Source organism: Dermacentor variabilis, chromosome 11, assembly GCF_050947875.1.
Source record: "Dermacentor variabilis isolate Ectoservices chromosome 11, ASM5094787v1, whole genome shotgun sequence".
NCBI classification, from domain to species: Eukaryota; Metazoa; Arthropoda; class Arachnida; order Ixodida; family Ixodidae; genus Dermacentor; species Dermacentor variabilis.
Window position 1 is genome coordinate 126,762,803 of NC_134578.1, and position 9,702 is coordinate 126,772,504.

A 9,702-nucleotide genomic window follows, 5' to 3' on the forward strand; every position below is an offset into this window, starting at 1 on the left:
CCACAGCTCAGCCTCTCATGGTGCCCGGAGGGCCAGAACGATCTCGCCTACCGAAGCAGTCGCGCTGTACTGAACTGGGCTGCAGGCCAACGCCCCCTTAAGTAGCGTGCAGCTCGCGGCTGGCAACGCTGCAAGCAAGCACGGCACGGGGACGCGGACCACAGCTCAGCTTCTCATGGTGCCCGGAGGGCCAGAACAATCTCGCCAACCGAAGCAGTCGCGCTGTACTGATTGTCATAGTTTGTCATTGTCATACTGACTGTTGTCGCTGTACTGATCGTTGCACAGAGAGAGCCATAGTTTTCCCCCGCGTTTTCCCAATTTCTTCACGTTGACATTGAGAGCACTGGGCAGAAATCACATTGCATCAGCACCGTCAACGGCCCTCGCAATGCTTTGTTTTAATTAGACAGTCGGATTCCCCCGGTCCGTGGCAGTTCTGAGTTGGCTGTTTTCTGCCGGCCGAAGCAAGAACTTCAGGCGCGAAGCCCACGGAAAATGCACAGCTGTGGCTTTCCACAGGAAGGTCCCGACGCTGGTCCGGGCTCGGCCGCGCCGCTTTTTACGGCGGCGAGCCTCGCCTAGTCCCGGTGCAGTGCCGTTCCTGCTTCTGGACCCCAGCCCGACCGGCTCAGCCCTCAGAGCCAATCCTTTTCCCAAGGTTACGGATCCGTTTTGCCGACTTCCCTTACCTACATTGGTCTATCGACTAGAGGCTGTTCACCTTGGAGACCTGCTGCGGATGTGGGTACGGTCCGGCACGAAAATCACACTCCCTCACTCGGATTTTCAAGGGCCGACAGGAGCGCACCGGACAGCGCAAGAGCCGCACTGCGCTACGGAGCCACCGTCCCTATCTCGGGGTGAACCCATTCCAGGGACTCGATCTCCTTACAGAGAAAAGAAAACTCTTCCCGGGGCTCCCATCGGCGTCTCCGAGCTGGTTTGCATTGCCGCACTGGGTCCCGAAGGACCGATCTCCGTAGCCGGGTTCGGGACTGTTAACCCGATTCCCTTTTGGTTGCAGCGAGTCTGAAAGGCTGGCGGCTGCCGGTCGCTTCCTGCGGCGAGTATGGAGCAACGACCCGACTTTCTTGCTGCCCAAGTACTAAAGGAACGGTGTGGCGCCCGGTCGGTCATGGAACTGGCGGTATGAAGATGCGGCTGCCAAGTACGGAAGGAACTGTGGCTGCACTGAGCTGCACAAACGCGCCCGCTTCTGAAAGGATTTCTCCTTTCCCTAAGGACCGACTGACCCATGTTCAACTGCTGTTCACATGGAACCCTTCTCCACTTTAGTCCTCAAGGTTCTCACTTGAGTATTTGCTACTACCACCAAGATCTGCACCAGCGGCGGCTCCAGGCGGGCTTACGCCCGACACCTTCAACGCCCACCACTGCGGCCCTCCTACTCGTCGCGGCTTAGCACCCCCACATTTCGTGCTTTTCTGCCGGCGACGGCCGGGTAAAGGCGCGACGCTAGAGCGCCATCCATTTTCGGGCCTAGTTACTTCGGCAGGTGAGTTGTTACACACTCCTTAGCGGATTCCGACTTCCATGGCCACCGTCCTGCTGTCTTAACCAACCAACACCCTTCATGGGTTCTCATGAGCGTCCCGACTCGGGCGCCTTACCCCGGCGTTTGGTTCATCCCACAGCGCCAGTTCTGCTTACCAAAAGTGGCCCACTTGGCACTCCCATCGCAGCGGGAGGCCTCAACCCAGAAGGCCTCCCGTACACCCATTGAAAGTTTGAGAATAGGTTGAGGACGTTTCGACCCCAATGCCTCTAATCATTCGCTTTACCAGGCGTGACTGCTCTCCCATCGATTGCCAGCTATCCTGAGGGAAACTTCGGAGGGAACCAGCTACTAGATGGTTCGATTGGTCTTTCGCCCGTATACCCAGGTCGGACGATCGATTTGCACGTCAGAATCGCTTCGGACCTCCACCAGAGTTTCCTCTGGCCTCGTCCTGCCCGGGCATAGTTCACCATCTTTCGGGTGCCAACGTGTGCGCTCTCGCTCCGCCCCGGCGACGAGTGAGCGCCTGGGACGGGCCGTTGCTGCTCCCTTTTTCGGACCCCTGTGCGGTCCGGGATCGCAACGCAGCCCGCAAGGGGCCTTCATGTTTCATTGCGCCATTGGGTTTCGAGAGACCCATTGACTCGCGCACATGTTAGACTCCTTGGTCCGTGTTTCAAGACGGGTCGGGTGGGTTACCGACCTACTCGCCGCAAACCACGATAGCGCCTCCGCGGGAGAATCGCCCCGCTCGCAGCGGCTTCTCGCCGGCCAACCCGCCGCCACGGGACCAACCCGGACGACTGGAGACGACAAGCTTGCCCAGCGGGTTCTCCGCTCCGTTTCCGGAGGGCGTCATCGTTCGGGCCTCCCGACAGCCGGGAGAAGCCCATGGGGCCTGGACGGGGTGACGAACTTCTCGTGCACGGCGAGGTATAACTCGCGCGAGCCGTCCCCGAAGGGACGGGCAGGTCACCTCCATAGCCGGACTCAAAGTCGTACTTTTCCCATTGACCCGCGTCCGTCGCGGCGTTCTACCGGCGGTGGGAAGTGCGCACCCTGGAGACCGCGTCTGCGTGCCAGCAGCCGGAACAGCCCCCCGAAGGGGGCCGTTTACCCGACGCCGCCGGATCCGCGGTCTTCCGGAGACTGAATCCCACCGCTTCGAGCTTCGAGGGTCCACCCCTTTTACTCTAAGCGGTTTCACGTACTCTTGAACTCTCTCTACAAAGTTCTTTTCAACTTTCCCTCACGGTACTTGTGAACTATCGGTCTCTCGGTCGTACAGTATTCAGTACATTCAGTACAGTACAGTAATTCAGTACAGTACAACCAGGGTTTCAGGCACGTGGCGCCTCCTTGTGTGTGGTTTCGAAGAGCGCCTTTCGGCGTGTGCTCTTTCGGCGTGCGTACTCGCGCAGCTCTCGAAAACCACTCGGCCACTGCCAGGGAGGGGTTTCTGCGCCGGAGCCACAAGTCTACTTGAGGCGGAAGACGAAGCCAGCAAGTGCTTGGCCGCAAGTGCGTTCGAATCCGGGACTACGGTCCCTCGTCTGTCCGTACTTTTCCTCTTTCGACGTGCGGCGCCTTCCCAAAGCGCACAAGTCCGCTAACCGCAGAACGCTTCCGACGTAGCAAAGCCGCGTTTCCTTCGGTACTTCACAGCAACGCCGCCTTTCCCTCGGCGGCGGGCAAATAGCCTGCAGACGTCGTCGCATTGAACCGCGATCTCGGACACCTCGCGCGTCACGAGCAGGAGCCGACCGGCAGCCGCCGGCCCTTTCGGGCTCGGCGGCATTTGCCGCGGAGGACGGGAGAGCGCTTTAGGCCACGGTTCCTTCCGTACTTGGCAGCCGCACCCTCATACCGCCAGTTCCATGACCGACCGAGCGCCACACCGTTCCTTTAGTACTTGGGCAGCAACAAAGTCGGGTCGTTACTCCATACTCGCCGCAGGAAGTGACCGGCAGCCGCCAGCCTTTTCTGACTCGGCAGCGTTTGCCGCGGAGGACGGGAGAGCGCTCGCACCACGGTTCCGTGTGTACTAAGCGGCAGCAGCTCTCGACCGTCAGTTCCTTGACCGACCGCACGCTTCGCCGTTCCCTTCGTACTGGGCAAAGCAGCAGGTCGGGTCGTCTACTCCCCTTCCGCGCAAGAGCGCCGAGGCGGACAGAAAGCCCACCCATTGTGCGTTATGCCGTTTATACCCGCGGGCGCGGCCAAGCCAACCGTCCATGGTTGCAGCCTGCGTCCACGGGGTGCAACAAATTTGGCACAGGGCGCCCCTCAAAATTCAGGCAGTCCCCGCCATGTTCGGGTATAGCCGTCCCCGCGTCCAAGCGGGGCCCGCGGCGGAAAGCGTCGGGCGCAGCGAGCTGCTTCACCCACACGGGGTTGAAACAATGGCGCTCGTCACCCTTCACAATCCGGTAATGATCCTTCCGCAGGTTCACCTACGGAAACCTTGTTACGACTTTTACTTCCTCTAAATGATCAAGTTTGGTAATCTTTCCAACAGACCGGCGCAACCGAAAGGCCGCGCCGGACATCGGTCCGAAGACCTCACTAAATCATTTAATCGGTAGTAGCGACGGGCGGTGTGTACAAAGGGCAGGGACGTAATCAACGCGAGCTTATGACTCGCGCTTACTGGGAATTCCTCGTTCAGGGGGAACAATTGCAAGCCCCTATCCCAATCACGAAAGAAGTTCCGCGGGTTACCCAGTCTTTTCAGACAGGGATAAAGACACGCTGCTTCCTTCAGTGTAGCGCGCGTGCGGCCCCGGACATCTAAGGGCATCACAGACCTGTTATTGCTATGTTTCGTGCGGCTAGGAGCCGCTTGTCCCTCTAAGAATGTTGCAAGGTGCTGGGAACCCCGCACCTATTTAATAGGCTAGAGTGTCGTTCGTTATCGGAATTAACCAGACAAATCGCTCCACCAACTAAGAACGGCCATGCACCACCATCCACCGAATCAAGAAAGAGCTCTCAATCTATCAATCCTCCCAGTGTCCGGACCGGGTAAGTTTTCCCGTGTTGAGTCAAATTAAGCCGCAGGCTCCACTCCTGGTGGTGCCCTTCCGTCAATTCCTTTAAGTTTCAGCTTTGGAACCATACTTCCTCCGGAACCCAAACACTTTGGTTTCCCGGAAGCTGCCCGCCGAGTCATTTGAGTAACTCAGGCGGATCACTGGTTGGCATCGTTTATGGTCAGAACTAGGGCGGTGTCTGATCGCCTTCGAACCTCTGACTTTCGTTCTTGATCAAAGAAAACATTCTTGGCAAATGCTTTCGCAGTAGTTCGTCTTGCGACGGTCCAAGAATTGTACCTCTAGCGCCGCAATACGAATGCCCCCGTCTGTCCCTCTTAATCATTACCTCGTATTCCAAAAACCAACAGAACAGAAACGAGGTCTTGTTCTATTATTCCATGCAAGTTTATTCAGGCGACTCGCCTGCGTTGAGCACTCCAATTTTTTCAAAGTAAAAGCACCGGCCTTCTCGAAGCACACAATGAAGTGCACCAAGGAAGGACCGGCATGATGTTCAGTCCGAGCCGTCGCATCAGGTAGATGCACTACTCGTCTGGAACTGAGATCCAACTACGAGCTTTTTAACCGCAGCAGCTTTAGTATACGCTATTGGAGCTGGAATTACCGCGGCTGCTGGCACCAGACTTGCCCTCCAATTGATCCTCGTTAAAGGATTTAGAGTGTACTCATTTCAATTACGGGGCCTCAAAAGAGTCCCGTATTGTTATTTTTCGTCACTACCTCCACGTGCCGGGAGTGGGTAATTTGCGCGCCTGCTGCCTTCCTTGGATGTGGTAGCCGTTTCTCAGGCTCCCTCTCCGGAATCGAACCCTGATTCTCCGTTACCCGTAACAACCATGGTAAGCAAGTAATCTACCATCGAAAGTTGATAAGGCAGACACTTGAAAGAAACGTCACCGGCTCGTGGCCATGCGATCAGCACAAAGTTATCCAGAGTCACCACACAATACGGGCCGAAACCCGATCGATCTTGGTCTAATAAAAGCACCCGTCGCCCAAAGGGCTTCAGGCTCACTGCATGTATTAGCTCTAGAATTGGCACAGTTATCCAAGTAGGAAGAAACGATCTAAGGAACCATAACTGATTTAATGAGCCATTCGCGGTTTCGCCTTATTTCGGCATGTACTTAGACATGCATGGCTTAATCTTTGAGACAAGCATATGATTACTGGCAGGATCAACCAGGTAATCGTTCAACTGCGCGTCCAGCCTTTCAAGCAGGCCGGACGCCGTTTTTGCGGTGCCGAGGCCACCTTCAGGCGCCCCAACACGCTTCGTTCTCGCAAAGTGTAGCACTTTGCACAGTCCGAGACGACGGCGTTCGAGCTCGCTACGGCGCCCTCCCCGCAGGGCCGGGTACGCCACGCGGCAAGAAGCACGCAACATTCTCGATAGACTGGTTGTGTCAACTCGATCGCGGCTTGCGGTTTCTCTCGAGCCCGCAGCACTGGTGGACCGACCGACACTTGCAACGTAGCCGAGACGGCAAAGCCGCCAGGCGACGGGTCACGCCCGCGCCTTCGGCGCTTTCGTATTTGACTCGTCCGAGGACGATGGGGAACACACCTCGATATCGTGGAAAAAGCGTCGTCCGACAACCAGCCCCTAACGCATCAAGCGGATGAGGTTGCAGACGTCCGCTGTGGGATCCACGGGAGCGATACCGGGGATACGCTTGACGAGCACGAAGCCCCGCCGCACATCAAACACCCAGGTCGCTTTGGGGGCGACTGCTCTCTGGGACCCCCATATAATAGCAGCGATAAGTACCCAAACCTCCATGGGGCCGTACTCGTGCCACTTTCGACGAGCGTTTGGCGGAAATCGTGCCGCCTCGTAACGCCGCGAGCAAGATTGAAAGCTTACGTCGGCAGCACCATGCCGAAGTCGTGAAACTGCAGCGCATCCATCGAATGCGCGAACGGCAATTTATCCCGAAGGGCCAGTGCCGTTTCCTGAACGATCGCCTTTCGGTCCCCCTAAGGGGCGGCCCCCGGCCGATCGATTCGAGGAAAGCTAGCCAGGCCCCTTCGCCATTTCCGAGCACGAGTGCGACCAGCGCGGGCGGCGTGCTCGACGCCCCGGCTGACATCGTTTCGGACTGTGTCTCTTCGAGCGCTCGCGCCAACGTCGCGGGGCCGACGACGACGCCCACCCGGTTCTCTCCCGGTTCCCGGCGTGCTATAGTGCAGCCCTCTGAATGGTGACGCCGACTCAGTAGTGGCCGTGCAGCGGCTTGTACGCCAAAGTTGCGTGAAAGGCGTCGAGCTCCCGCCGGCCCGGCTCACGTGGTTTCGGACTTCTGTCGCTTCGAGCGCTCGCGTAGCCGTGCCTGGGCACGATTCTCGACTCCGCAGCAGTGCGCGGAAACGACTACGAAGACGCGCAAGCCGAAAATCGCACTGCGGTACAATGTCAGCCGGGACCGTATGGCCCCTTATAATAGCAGCGATAAGTGGCCAGACCTCCATGGGGCCGTACTCGTTTGACGAGGCGGCGAACTGCGCCGAGCCGAGCGCCAATATTTCGCTTTGGCGCGGCTGATACGAGCTCTCGCGATCGCCGCGGTACCGCCGCTCACCGATTCAAGGCACGATAGCGCGGTCCCCTTCGCCATTTCCGAGCACGAGTGCGACCAGCGCGGGCGGCGTGCTCGACGCCCCGGCTGACGTCGTCTCGGACTTTGTCTCTTCGAGCGCTCGAAGCCATGCCGGGGCCGACGCCGACGTCTGCGTGGTGCTTACATGATACCCGGCGCGACACAATGCAGCTGCGAGCAGGATGCCAGCGATTCCGTCGCGGCCGTGCGGCGGTGTACACGCAGAAGTGTCGTGAAGGGTATCGAGCTACCGCCGCCCCGGCTGTCGTCGTTTCGGACTTTGTCTCTTCGAGCGCTCGCAGCGATGTCGAGGCGATCGCCGACGTCTGCACGGTTCCCGGTGTGCTACAATGCAGCAGTGTGCCGCGCGACACCTCTTGGTTGCCGAGGCAAGCACGGCGATTTCCTGAAGCGAGCGCATTCCGGCCAGGCAGCAGCGGGCTTTGTGCTTTCGGGAGTGCTCTTGCTGTAAAATTTGAACGAGTGCAGCTGCACGAAGCGAGTGTATTTATTTTCTCTCTCTATCTCTCTGCCTTTGAGGCGACTGTAATTTTAATTTAAATGCAATTGGAGGCAGGAGCAACCTGATGAGAGTAGGTTGACTTCGGCACGCCTTGTAGTTTATAAATTGCTTTCAAGCTTTGACGACATACACCTTTGCGCCATCTGCTTTCCCGGTCTCTTTGGCACTCGATTTTGTGTGCTGCATGCTCTGCATTCTAAGGAAACACGCCTGTTTGTCTCCCTCTCTCACGTTCTTCTTCTTTTTTTAGCTGCTCTTGTAGAAGCTGCTATGCTCTTTACTCGCTGTAAAATAGAATGCTGCCACAAGCCCGGGACCCGGCACCCGGGACGTGAGAGGGATCAGATAGGCTGGGCGGCCTCCAGGGCATAGATCACGCACTTTACGCAGATGACATCACGATCTGGTGCCCAAGGGGCTCCCTAGCTGAAATGGAGCAAGCTCTACAAGCGGCCTTGGACGAGACGGAGGCTTACCTCGCGGACACGGGTCTCAAGCTGTCTACGAGTAAATCGGAGCTGTTGCTTTACAGACCCGCAAGGCAAGGGGTTCGGGGTCTGACACCCCTCAACCAGCTACCCGTGGCATTATACGCGAATAATGGGCAGAAAATTCGCAGAGTCGACTCAGTTAAGATCCTAGGCCTGCTCATAGACGCGAGGGGCTGTAATGCCAGAACAATTACCCACGTTACAGCCAAAACAGAGAATATGTTGCGGCTAATTGCTAGGGTGTCCAACCGAAAGAAGGGGTTAGGTGAAGACAATCTCCTTCGGATGTACAACGCGTTCCTCATGAGCCATATTAACTATGTGGCGTCGGCTCTAGTGTGGACAAAAACGGAAAAGACCAAATTAAATACACTCATGCGCAAGAGCATCAAGAAAGTGCTAGGCTTGCCTATTGCCACGAGCTCCGACAGGCTAGATCAACTCGGTATGCACAATAGCATAGACGAGATCATAGAGGCACAGGTCACTGCCCAGGTGGTTAGGCTATCGTCGACCCAAGCTGGCAGGCGAATTCTCGACGAGGTTGGCATGGCTCCTAGGATAATGGAGGACCGGCGTATAACATTGACACGATGAACGAGGGCAACCTACCTGGTGAGGCCCTTCCCGCGGAACGTACATCCTCAGCATAACGAGGGTAGACGTAAAGCCCGTGCGCGAGCCATATTGAAGAAAGTTAGAGATGACAGAGACTCCGCGCTCTTTGTCGATGCGGCGCAGTACGGGAACAGGAGAGTGTTCGCGCTGTCGGTTGTAGACGGGCGGGGGGTGCTTCGGTCCTCGGCCTCGGTCAGAGCGGCCACCGCGAGTATAGCAGAGCAAATTGCGGTTGCGCTGGCCTTGTGTGATACAGAGCGTTCCTACATTTACACCGACTCGAGAGACGCAATCAGAGCTTTCGAGTCGGGTAACCTCGCACGAGAAGCGGCCTCTATTTTAGAGAAAAGGGCTTACCCCGGTTTTCATTATATCACGTGGTTCCCCGCACACGTGGGGACGAACGTTCTCGAGGGATTCCCAAACCTCAACGAGCTTGCCCACGACCGTGCGCGAGAACTCACGCGCCGCGACGGTCTGGAGGCTCCGGAGGGGCAGGAAGGGCCTCAGCAGAACGATCCACTCCTCACATTTAATGAAATCACTAAACATTACCAATTTGGTCGGAGAATTTATCCTCTGCCTCACCCGAAGCTCAGTAGAGGTCAGTCAGCTACACTTAGAATGCTGCAGACGGGATCTTTCCCGTCGCGGGGATTCCTCAGTAGGATGTACTCGGATGTGGACCCTAGTTGTCCCGACTGCACTGAAACCTTTTGCTCATTGGCTCACATGCTCTGGCGATGTCCCGCGTTGCCTAACGACTTCCTCTCCAGCGAAGCCGAATGGGAGGAGGCCATCAGAAGCACGGTACTCCGAAAGCAAGCCCAGGCTATCCAGAGGGCCCAGGAAAGAGCGGAGCGTCACGGCGTTCTGTCCTTTACGTGGGCGC

General features: G+C 57.3%; 1 non-coding gene across 1 annotated transcript; it reads right to left on the reverse strand.

Annotated features, from left to right (window-relative positions):
• Positions 1–3,952: 3,952 nt before the first annotated feature.
• On the reverse strand, positions 3,953–5,767 carry LOC142565152 (small subunit ribosomal RNA). The gene has a single exon (XR_012824835.1). It is a non-coding gene; the product is annotated as a small subunit ribosomal RNA (ribosomal RNA).
• Between the last annotated feature and the right edge of the window lie 3,935 nt (positions 5,768–9,702).